A 13043-nucleotide genomic window follows, 5' to 3' on the forward strand; every position below is an offset into this window, starting at 1 on the left:
GAGAAAACAAGCAACTGTATGCATTCATAACCCTTTCAGTTTTTATCCGTACCTCTATGAACATGATTTGCTGCAATTATTTTATTACTTTTTTTACTCTTCCAAACTAATTTACTCACTGAAACAGACAAAGTAAAGCCTACACATTTCACTTTTACTTTACTGTCTGAATGTTGTAAAAGAATAATAATAATAATTATAATAATAATAATAGTAATAATAATAAATAAATAAATAAAAAACTTGATTATCTTAATTTCGTGATCGTTTGACGCTAAAATCAAAAATTGCGATCAAAATTAGATTAATCGCCAAACCCTAAAATAAGCCATGATTTTTCTTCAACTCAACCCCTCTCACGGTGTAGGCGCGTCACGTAATTTGGCAGTTGGCGAGCCATTGACATCCATCCTATTTCAAACAAGTGTTTAGGACAAAAAAGGCAGAGTGTGACATTTGAGCCAGGGGGGGCAGAAAAAAAATAATCATTGTAACAGCTGAGACCTGGCCTACCACTTGGGGAACACAGCCCGAGCACATATAGACAAAACAAACATGCTAAATAAACGTATGTTTATTTTTACAGCAGATTTTAAATTACATTTTTAACAATTTAACAATTTGAAAAATGTAAAGCCAATCACGGCACGGCAGTCTTGACTAAACTATAATGTAAAAGTGAACAATCAGTTGCCACCCAAATACCCAATACCATTTAGGCAATCTTTATTGCAGCTTTGCACGGAAAGATGTTTAGACTGATGCAGCAGTCATTTTCGTTTTTTGTGTCCTGCTTATGCTTTCACAATGTTCTGTTTTTTTATTTTTATGCAAATACCTGTTTCAGCCACCATGGGGTGCTCTCCCTGCCCCTGCAAACTCCGCCTAGGTTAGCACGTCTCATAGCTGATTCATTTTTCGAATCAGCTTTGAGACGCAAGCAACACAAGCTGCTCTGACCTGGTCGTTTTCTCACAAACCAACAAATCCCAAAAAATAATGTGTGTGTGTGTGTTTCCTTTTTAGCCTTTGTTTTCAAATAATGCTATGAGTAGACTTGGTAATAATAATACTGATAATAATCATGATGGACCGCCATGGCCAAAAATACCATGGCCATGTTTTGGTCCCAGTCCAGCCCTGGCCAGGACATTTTGCATAGAGTCCCCAAAAAGCTAGACACGCTCCTGGCAATGACTATGCGACGACGAAGACTTCACCTTGGATCGGCGGATTCACTGAGTTCCACACCGAAGACAGAGCCATCCCGGGACAGCAGGAGAAGACTAGAGTCTCCAGAACTTGAAGCTACGGCGTGTTTGCACTTGATGCTCTCTAGAAAAGAAAAAAAATAGTCAGGAGCAGGGAAATGGAACAGGAAAATATTGGGTGCCATTTGTAAACCTTTACTGCCCCCCCTAACCCCCCACATTTAGATATAAGATAGATAGATTCAAATTGCAAAAGAAGTGAAGCACGTTTTTGAGAAGCAAACGTTTACAAACGGCCCATAGGAAAATGTATTGTATCCATAATTGTATCCAGATAGAGTAGCCTACTTGGACCTAAATGTACTCACTGGTTTTACCGAATCTCACATTTCCATCTTGGTTCCTTTGCCGCCGAAGAAAATATGAAATTCCATCACTTTTGGTAAACGTTACCGTTGATTTAGTTGCAGAGAAACTTGTTATTATTGGTTTGCACGTTGGTACGAACTGAATGCCATTCTCTGATTTGATTTCCGACAATACATTTGTTTTCGCTAAATTAATTTCTCCCCATGAAAACATTATGTCTTTCTAGATGTGTCCACCATGACAGCGAACCTCATATGCAATATCCCAGCTCACCCCTAATAGCCAAGCTCAACTCAATGCATCCCTGCCGGAATCGAAACAGAAACTTAGTGCTGAACACTTTTCAGGAATTGAAACCATAACCAAGAATGACGGCGCCCCCGCACGTTGCGCTTAAATAATTCCATAACGCTAATTAAAACATATAACTTCATTTAAATTGTGTAAAAACTAAATGAATAACTGAATGTAATTAATTAACGAATTGAAAGATCACCCCACAAGAACGATGTCGTTGTGAAAAAAAAATTGTGTGTGTGTGTGTGTGTATTGTGTGTGTGTGTGTGTGTGTGTGTGTGTGTGTGTGTGTGTGTGTGTGTGTGTGTGTGTGTGTGTGTGTGTGTGTGTGCGTGCGTGCGTGCGTGCGTGTGCGTGCGTGCGTGCGCGCGTCATATGGCAGCAGGCTAAAGATTCATCTTTATCTTGCTGCTCTTTTGTAGGCTTATCTCTTTCGCTCTCAAAGTATATGATCACCTCCTTAATTGCCATGTCTTTCGTTCCGTTGCAGTTGCGTTACATAACGGTCACTTCTCCTTATCGGTAACGGTCGTAATTAACTGCTAAAATCGACATTGATTTCATGAAACGGAATAGCTCCTTTCGATGATTGCTAAAAAAATAATAAGGAAGGGGAGAGGCATTTAACCCCGCATTGAGAGCTCCTGTTCCTGAAGGTGGGATCAAGTGTTCATAGACAGCAGGGCCGGCCCTGTACACCTGGGGGCCCTAAGCAGGATCATTTTTGGGCCCTGCTTTGCGGTTGATAAAGTCGTTTTGCCAGAGAAAACAAGCAACTGTGCCGTATTCATAACCCTTTCAGTTTTTATCCGTACGTCTTTGAACATGACTTGCCGCAATGATTTTACCACTTATTAAATTTACTCACTGAAACAGTCAAAGTAAAGCCTACACATTTCTACTTTTACTCTACTGTCTGAATGTTGTAAATGTAGAAAATGTTCTGAAGATTTTCTGTTTGTTGTCCATGCATCACACAACCCGGTATCACGCGATTGCGTGCTCCTGCGCACAAACGTTAATCTATTGAAGCGTGTTCCAGAGCACGATAGTCCGACTTTTTGCGTGTTACACAGAACGAAGTGTAAACCAATGCATTCTGAATGGGAGTGTTGTAAGACAATTAACGTGCTCCACAAAACGGTACGAGAGAGAGAAAGAGAGAGAGGGAGGGACAGAGAGAGAGAGAGAGAGCGAGAGAGAGGCTTCAGAAAGGGTGTGCGCAGATAGTACAGTGCACCCTAGTTATGTTTATGCCAAAACCACAAATGCTATATGTATATATATATATATTGCCTAATTATATATATTGCCTATATATATATAGGCTATATATATAATTAGGCTATAATTATATTATTTAGCGTGTAATGAGACAATCTATAGCCAAATTGTCGAAGATGCCCGAGAATCTTCGGGGATATCAGCATGGGAAATCGGCAAATCTGACCCATGAACCTATAAAGAAAGACGTCATCTCAAGCGGGAGAGAACGTTTGCGGTGCTGGTTTGTGTCACGTAAGTACAGGGATCTCATGTCTCATGCATTCTTCGTGAGACACACGCAATTCAACCCATGCACACGCTCGAACCTGTGCCGTGTTCCAATCCCCGTACTGTCCGTACTTACTAGCCAAAATGTTAGTAAGATCCGGCGAAAAGAAGTATACTTCAAGGACCCGGATGCCGTACTCAAAACGGGCTAATCCTGAAGTGTGGATCGAAGGACACTCCCCGTACTCAACGGCAGCCATCTTAGCTACGTAGCGGAAGAGGCGGAGCCAGGCTGAGCCAAAGTCGGCGCATTTTCCACATAGCCTGCATTAATAGAGTCATTTTGTAGTTTTTATAGTTTTTATAGCTGCTAGGCGTAAAGAGTTCACCGTTCAAAGCGGGATGTTTATTGCGGGGGAGTAGCCACGGCGGCAGTCGTGATCGTAATTTCCGGTTAGTGCACCACGGAGTACTCGATTTGGAACAGCACCCACATCTGAAAAAATAACGTAGTAGATAGTGCGGATAGTATACTTCCTTTAAGTATACTCATGGAAGTACGGGTATGGTCTCACGAAAATACGTGACACTGTCACGTTATTTAATCTATTGAAACGTGATCAGGGACACGTAGGCCTATTTTCTAAATGTTGTATTTCAATTGGAAGTAGGCTATTTGTGGTGTCACTAAGCATGACTTCCAAACTAAGGTTCTGTCCGGGAGCATTCTCCCTAATGTCCCTTATGGAGCTCCGTACAGATCATTCATTGTTGAAAATTGGCCACCCGTTTCTACTTTCACCTTTGATACTGAGAAATTGTGACAATACACGGATAGGCCTATATTAAATGCAGGTGCGCTGCTCTGTAGGCAAACCGCGAAGGAAAAAAGGGTAGCTGCTTCATCTGTTCTTTTTAGAATTGTATGTCTTGATGTTTATTTTAACTAGCCATCTATTCTCTTGTTTTTGGCTATGTGAATGAACGTCCGCGTCGATGCCTCGATCGCAAGTCCAGTGTCGCGAGCGGACGTTGCTATGACATCTAGAAATCATACCGTATTTAATGGGTTGTAGTGAGTGTAACATAATTCACCTACAGTATTTTGTTATGTGTCGTTCTTTCAATTGTGTCGTTTACTGTCTTGGTGGTTCAGGGATCGCTGTCCCTTTTAAGGATTTCGAGCGACTCATGACGTCAGAGCCCATGCGGGATTTGTTTACCTTCAGCACGTTTTGATTTCCTGTTTCTCTCTTACTAAATAAACGAGTCACACAACTGTGTGCTCAACGTGTGAAATTGTGTCTCTCACTTATGGCAATTTCCACAGGGTTATCATTACTATTGATGTGTAGGGGTTGTTTATAACTCGTGAATAATATTGTTTAGACCACGGTCTGGGGGAATACTCTGATTCTGATTGGCTGCAGTGCGTGCATTAACTCCTGATATAGCCCTACAGACACCTGCTAAGTAGTTCCAGTCAGTGTTTAGATTCTCTGCCCGAGCCCGAGCCCGACGTGGGCCGGGTCGGGCCGATATTTCCCACCACTATACTCGGGCCGGGCCTTTGATCGAGCGTTTTTATTTTTATTTTACCATTGGTTTATTGGCCTAATCTGAGGAGAAATCTATGCCATAAACAGAAATATTATAGGCCTTTATTACACGGGTCTTCTCAATGCCGTGGAACGCTCCGTTCACTTGCATGGGTAGTAGTCCGGTGACTTGTCTACCCCAGCGTCTACTGTTGCTAAGCGACGTCACCGTCTTTGCGAACAAATTATTTCTCTGCTGATCAACACTACAAATGGCCAAAAGACTTGTATCCCCCCCCTTAAATAAATACTATGGCAGAATTATTATTATTCTCATTCAATTTGAACATGTGTTTTTACAGTAGAGTGGTGGAGGGATGACGTATGTTGGCCAACCCGGAAGTGAGCGCCCCTGGATTCCCTCGACAAAAAGCCAACGGATTTTGCCATTGGATTTCGGATTATTATAAATTGAAACAATTTATTAAATAAATATTTGTGAGATGTCATTACTCATGAGATGAGTTTGCTTCCTATTTATGTTGAGTATACTCCTACTGTCCACAAGCATCCCCCCCATATGGATTTGGAGAATTGTTGCCACGTCCCAGTGGTGGAGGTATCTTATATATATGAAAGAGGGCATTCAATTATACTATAATGATCAATTAGGAGGCCGAAGCCCTAAAGGAAGTGATGCAATAGGTGACTGAGGGTCAACATTTGAGAACCCCTTTTATCAAAGGACTCATACGCTTCAACAGCGGCTGCAGCAGAAGTGTTGAGACGAAAGATGATAAAGACATTTATAGAATATTCCCATGATTCTTCGCACGACCTGCAGGTTGGAGAGACTGAAATAACCCCCAAATGAGTAATAATGTAAAAGCAGCCAAGTCCCACAAATTGCTTGAACTATTTATTTCATTCCATCGTTTCGTTGATATGCATTATTGAAAAGTTTCAAGCATATGGATTTAATGCAATATCCACAAACAGTTCAAAATGGTAGCATGAAATGTCTTGTTTATTGTATTAACCAGTTCATTTCTCTTGTGAAAGTCACCAAAAGTCAAAAAAAGTTAAACGCAAGGTCACAGGCTAACAGTGGAGCTGTGTTGGGAACCAGCAGCCAAGCGCTTCCATGGAAACTTTCTACCCATGTTAAATAGATTTAGTTGGCAGTTCCTTTTCTGCCCATTTTTAAACTTGTGGAAGCACTTTGCAGTACTGGGAGACACAATTTCTAACGGCAATGGAGCTAGATTCTAAAAATATCAAAAGATGCCCAAAGCAAATACCTTTAACCCATAGTTGTGTTTCATCAAATTAAAAAATTTCAAAGTTTCATTGACCACAAATTGAGCAGAAATATTTTGCATACAAATCTTTAAATAGTTTAACCACATTAAGAAAAATACATTTGTTCATTTTTTTTTATTAGTGAAGCCACAAGTTTTGCACATTATCCAAACAGAATACCTGAAATGTTGATATTTCAGCCCTTTCGGGTTAAAACAAGAGAAAAGGACAACCTAACAAGAGTGAAAAGTTTGGGTTAGGTGACCTATAGTTCAAAGATGTCCCTGGTCAGGTAGACTAAATAAAAATGTATTCCCAATTGCTCCAGGACATTCGTGTAATTTACTTGTGAGCTCTCCCTCAAGTCTAGAGAGACATCAGTGTTGAACCACCAACTGAAAGAGGGTATTTGCCATTAGTATGAGTGACAACATTTCATGGCTATTAATTTAGTTCATTATATTTAGCCGATTTGAATAGACTTTTCTGGCAGGTGAGGCTGTCAAAGAACTAAATATGGAGCAACTACAAAAAGTAAATTTGCAGCATGACCAAATTATACAAAAAGTATAGGAACTGTTCAAGCAGATATGTTTTAGAAGTCTCTTTTGATAGGCAGGGAATAATTGTCTTTGTCACCCTGTAGTCATGCCATCAAATCTGTTGGGCAAAGTACCGCTACTGATTAGTTAGAAAATGGAAGAAACCCAGTTAGTCATGTTAATTATTCTGTTTTACCAATGAAGACTAATACTTTCCACATATTGCGATCCAAGTTACTGGCTGCAGTCTTGGATTTTATAGTTCTATAATGATTAGATTCAATTTACTAAACTATTAATCATGCTTCAGAAGAATTAACCTTTCTTGGATGGCAGATCTACCACAAGCCTCCACAACCTCCAGATGGCTTACGACCTACGGCAACTCCTCGACTACTGCAAGCCAACAAATTGGCTCTTGCACACCAGACACGCATTTTGCTTTATTTTAGGTTTTCAAGCATCTTAAAATACCCAAATCATCGCTCCAATACACAAGTCAGCTTATGGCCTACAAGGAAATGCTGAAGCTAGTGTTAGCGATGGCGATAGAAATGGACAAGCTTGCATGTACAAATATGCCACTAGAATTGCAAGGTTCACAGCCCAGTTGCATAAGTGGTCACAACCGTTGGATTGTAAGCAATGGTAAAAAAATAAAAAAACTTCCCACAAACTAGTCAACATCTTCAATTGAAAGCCTGTACAACACTACACTGGAATAGTCAAATAAAGCTTTACTGCGGATGAATTAAGCCAAATTGCATAAACATCCAATGGTAAACAGTATACAAATGCAATCAAGGTTGCACTCACACTAGGCCATCTGGTCGTGGCCGTCACAACTGTGGCCTGGCCACGGTAGGCTCTTGTACACATGCCATCACGTCGCTAGCATCCAAACAATTCTACCAAACCTTAACCAACTAGTGAAAAAAGGAACAAAACTTTAGCACACACCCACTGACTAATCACCTTGTCCAGGGGTGTTCCAACGTGGTTTACCAGAGGGCCTTGTGGACTTCAAGTAAGCCACACATTTGACAGAGACAGCACGGAATGACATTAAACTAAGCTAATCTACAGGTTACTAGTGCTAGTGCAATTACATGAGCATTTTGCACAATATTTGAACTCCAATGCTACGTAAAGCAGGCTTTTTCAGAAACCCGTAGCCTGCTACATTGAAGGGCAACTGTAACAAATCCTGACCAAGACCGAAAGATGGCTCTGGAAGCCACTACGGCCCACGCAGCAGATTACTGCGTGGACCGTGGTGGCTTCCAGATCAACCCTTCGGTGAACCATTCATGAACATGTATTCCGAGCATGTTTTGAAGACACTGGAGTCCCATGGCACTAGATTCCTTTGAAGACTAAATGGTATGGGGGGGCCCAAAGGGGGCCCCCCCATAGATCTTGTCAGTCATCTAACACCTGTTAAGAAAAACACACACACATCACAAGATACAAATCAGCAAAGCTAGGTTAACAAACAGCGGCGACATGCATGTCAAGGTGCAAAGAGCAGGGATACTGATGGGCTTGTGTCTGAGGAGACAGCCCAAAAACGTCAACAATTAATAAAGGAAAATAACTTTTACTCACTGCGGTGGTCTGTTTCGAAGTGCCATGTTGGTAGCAATATTTGTCTGGGCTGTTCAGTCAAATACCCACAAAAACAAACACGCAACAATTAACGCATACTTACAGTTTGTATAAAGTGACAATAGTGATCTGCAATCTAGATCGAAAACTTTCAACCCCTCACTAAACTCAACCTCGATTGACACAGGCCGATGCGAAAAGTAAACCAAACCCATTGTGTTCAGCCTTAATAAAGGGGTGCCTGACAGGTGATCTCAATTAAGAGCTAATCAGAAAGAACACTGAAGGCCTCCACACACCGGCGCCGCAGCGGCGCGGCGCGCATTTTACGCGCGTCAAAAGCACGCCCCTAGCACCAACAGGAGGCGGCGCGACGGGCGCGCTGCAGTATAAAATCAGGAAGTCACCTGTCAATCAACCGCAGCAAAGAGACGAAACGCAATGGGTGAGTATCCTATTGTAGCCTAGTTTATTTATTTTCCATCTTTTTGGCTGAATAATTTGAAAAATGTATAATCTGCGAAGTGAAAGTATGTTTTCAAGCATCAGATCAACTTAGTTTGTAGGGCACTTTATCGTTTTATTTACTGTCATTTCTTATTTATTTTATATTTTGCCATTATTCATCTACTGCATCAACAATCTCAATAACTGCAGGACCTTCTATTAAGCCTTTTTAGTATATAGTGCAGTCACCTTTTAAGGCCAATTGTTATTGTGTGTATTTATTGTATTGAGCTCATGGCTTTATTGATCCCCATTGGGACCAATACAGTATCTATCTATCTATCTATCTATCTATCTATCTATCTATCTATCTATCTATCTATCTATCTATCTATCTATCTATCTATCTATCTATCTATCTATCTATCTATCTAGCCTTAACATAGCCACACATTTACATGTATGCAGCCAGTAGTTATCCATTTTAATTGAGCAAGCTCTTTTACATTTTATTGAGGTTTTTTTATTTCAACAGAATAAATAACTGTTGCCAGACAGAGGGGGGCTGCCCTTCTTCTCCTGCGCTGTAGGCGGGCAAGGAGAAGACGAAGGGTTTGGGTGCACCCCATCAATGAACAGAGACAAGAACAGGGGGTATGCCACAATCTGGTCCAGGAGCTCCGTGCAGATCTTGAGAGGCACGCCAATATTTCAATTCGCCACTAAGTGTGCAATGGCAGAACCATATGGTGCAGCCTATATCATGACCTATAATCTAGTTATTATCCCTCTCTGGTATACTCTTTTGCATATATATATATATATATATATATATATATATATATATATATATATATATATACTTTTTTTTTATCCCTCGGGATGAATACAGTGATGTTATTGCTGTGCTGGATTCAGTAGCCAGTGTATTTTATTTGAGTGCTCGAGACACTTAATGTTATTTTTCCTTAAATCCAGAGAGACAGTTAAAGGTTGGGTATGTGATTTGCGAAACGCCAGCAGATTTTGAAAATACACAACTCAAATGGTCCTACCCCCTCTCCTTCAACGCTGACTCTGACTCCACCCATTCCAAGTACCTGGACGCGCAATCATGCACGAGCGCGAACAGAGATGCGCGAGAGCGAGCCAGGCTAGCGTAGGTTTTCGTTTAACAACATGGCACTACATTCAGCTGTAAGTTGCACCCAGTACCGCGGGTAGTAGGGGTGCTGGGGGTGCTGCAACACCCCCTGTCCGAGGCCCTGTCTTATCACAGAAAACGATCATTTCTAAAAAAAACTCCGGCCAAAGTGGAGATTTCTGAAAACGCCGGTTATGTGTTGTCGTGTCAACGGGGAGAAACGGGATTTTAGGTTCTGAAGCGTCACATTATGCACCAGGAAATGCTTAACGTCATGTGAGCGCCCGCTGTACCGTATTGGTCCGAATATAAACACAAACCCCATTGTAAGACGACCTATATTTGGAAAAAAGACTTGAAGACCAGATAAAATAAAAAGGCATAGAATAAAACACTGCATTGCCACTAAACAATAGTGCAAATAGGCCGTACTGATGTGTACACCAAAGACTACTCCTGACACTCCTCTGCCCCGCTGTGTTCGCTCTGGCTGTGGTCGCTCCGAACTGTTTCGGCCCGTGGCAAAGCGAGTCATCCTCGCTGCTGTCCAAGGCATTTTGAGACGCAGCATTTATTCAATGCTCATATGACCTAGTGCTGAAAAAAGGTTATATGAAAAAGTGTGAGGGTAGCGGTGGTGCGCTAAACTTGTTCTGTGAGCAGCTGGATGTGAACCATGGTGTGAAGGAAGTGAACACAACGATCGATTTTCAACTGTGCGCGCATGCACTGGTGTAATTGAGCTGCGCTGCTATATATCTTTTTTATCAATGTAACGAGTTGCGAGTCTAGTGCAGGCTGAGTTTTTTTTTTTCCAGCACCCCCTGCTGAGAATACGTTCCCGCGGCTATGGTTGCACCAGATGTTATAAACATTAAACGGTCACATAAATCATTACTATTTTTAGAAAATGTATGTTTGTTTCATATAATTGTATTGGAAGTCCTGGTTTTCACTAGGGTTGCCGCGGTGTGGACATTTTCACACCGAGTAACACTCGTCTCAACACCGGTATTACCGAGTATAAACGGTATAAACTTTGAAACTAGGTCAACCGCCACACAAGCATCGGTTTTTAGACCCTTCGAAACGTTCGAAAGCAGCGCCTAGGATTATTCTTGATTTCAGTTTTTCTCTTTCAGCGTTTTTATTATCAATTACTCTCTGAAAAATAGTTTTCCTTCTCTTTGCTGGTGGTGGTGGTGGTGGTGGGGATGGTGCCATGGAAATTGTCTTCTACTGCTAGGTCCAAATGTGGATTAACTAGTTCCAGTAGCTACCGCAGGATAACAACAAACAGGAGCTTGCTCTGGGTCACGAGCTCTGGGTCACGAGTACTGCACGAAGGGGTCGCGCGCGGGGCGCGGGGGAGGGGGAGTGCAGTACGACCGTTTGATTGACGTACTTACTGTCCAATGCAACTCGGTGGCAATGGAAATGATTGGCTGGAGTTTTTCGAGCCCTGCCCGTTCCACTGATGATTGACTTGTTTAATTTTCATGTCAGTACTTCTAACTCAGTGGCTGTAAGCGGGTTATGATAAGGATTTCAAGTAATTTTGCAAAAATGGCCAAAAAAGCGAATTCCATACCCAACCTTTAATACATGATCTGATACCAGAGAGACAGTCAATACATGACAATGCATTTTTGAGCTTTGCCTGTGTTTCCTTTTACTTATCTACTTTATTGTATGAGAATGTTTCTATGTGAAGCACTTTGAGTCTGCTTCATGTATTAAAACAAGTGCTATATGAATGAAGTTGCCTTGCCTTAAATAAAAATATATATATTACAAGTAATCTGGTTTATACCTACATGGTGTGATTATATGTGACTTGATTTCGTCTATTTCCCATTACGGTTAATGGTTTGGGTAATTAGTCCACCATTGTTGATTTCTCACCTGAAGATCCAATCTCCAGAGCTATGGCTCGCCAGGCAATGACCTTTTTGGAGTTGTCTTTGTAATGACGGGAACTTTGGTCATACAATTCGACATATTTTTCCACCTCGACGACCAGTCTCTCATCGTCCATTCTCGTAATTGTTTCTCACAAACGAAAGAGGGCGACATCCAGTGGTGAGGGGTAGATATGGAGGTGCCTACGGGACCCGGGATGTACAAACCAGCTTTTACAAAGCGCTTTTTCAGGGGCGGCGACGTTCGGGAATAGAACATTGGCTCGAAGAGTAGTTGGGCGGCGCGGCGCGGAACGCTGCCGCGTAGCTAGTCGGCGTATGGAGGTAGATTTGTGTCTTTATTATGCAATCAAAAATAATAGGTTTGAGAGCAAAACTTTCCACACTGCAATCAAAAAATAGATTTGAGAGCAAAACTATCGACACTGGATTCGCAAGCAAAACTTTAGGATTCGCAAGCAAAGCTTTTTGATTCGCAAACAAAACTTTTGGATTCGCAAACAAAACTTTTGGATTTGCAAACAAAACTTTTGGGTTTGCAAACAAAACTTTTGGATTCCCATTAATATTTTTTTTATCACATTAATTTATCTTGCAATAAAACATTTTTTGATTGCAGTGTCGATAGTTTTGCTCTCAAATCTATTTTTTGATTGCAGTGTGGAAAGTTTGCTCTCAAACCTATTTTTTGATTGCATTGTGGAAAGTTTTGCTCTCAAACCTATTATTTTTGATTACATAATAAAGACACAAATCTACCTCCATATCGGCGCCGGTGTGGGCTAGTACACCCGGAATAATGGGGGCAGACTTTTTTACGCGCCGCTGCGGCGCCGGTGTGTGGAGGCCTTGATCGGCCATGAGTGAGACGTTCAAAACGAGGACGAGGATTTAACGGAATTGTTACCATTCAAATTCAAATTTCTTTATTATTGGATAGGGTATGATATCAATGATTTGGCCTTTGAGTAGGCCTATATTTCTTAAATATATTTCTTACATTTTTTCCACCCCTTCGCCTTTTGAATATGAAATCTATAATCTCAGCCTCTCTATAATTTGCCCAACACATATTTTATTGTTCAAATAAAATCCCATCCTTATTTTGCCATTCATATTGAATCTTTACTGTCTTTCATTGTACAACACAATCATCTAATAATTATTCA

The 13043-nt window shown here is 41.2% G+C and overlaps 1 long non-coding RNA gene across 1 annotated transcript; it reads right to left on the reverse strand.

Moving 5' to 3' along the window:
* Positions 1–561: 561 nt before the first annotated feature.
* On the reverse strand, positions 562–1611 carry LOC115540142 (uncharacterized). Its single transcript, XR_003976123.1, has 2 exons — positions 1580–1611; positions 562–1335 (listed from the first exon to the last, which is right to left on the reverse strand). It is a non-coding gene; the product is annotated as an uncharacterized LOC115540142 (long non-coding RNA).
* Between the last annotated feature and the right edge of the window lie 11432 nt (positions 1612–13043).

Source organism: Gadus morhua, chromosome 3 (assembly GCF_902167405.1).
Source record: "Gadus morhua chromosome 3, gadMor3.0, whole genome shotgun sequence".
Classification (NCBI taxonomy): Eukaryota; Metazoa; Chordata; class Actinopteri; order Gadiformes; family Gadidae; genus Gadus; species Gadus morhua.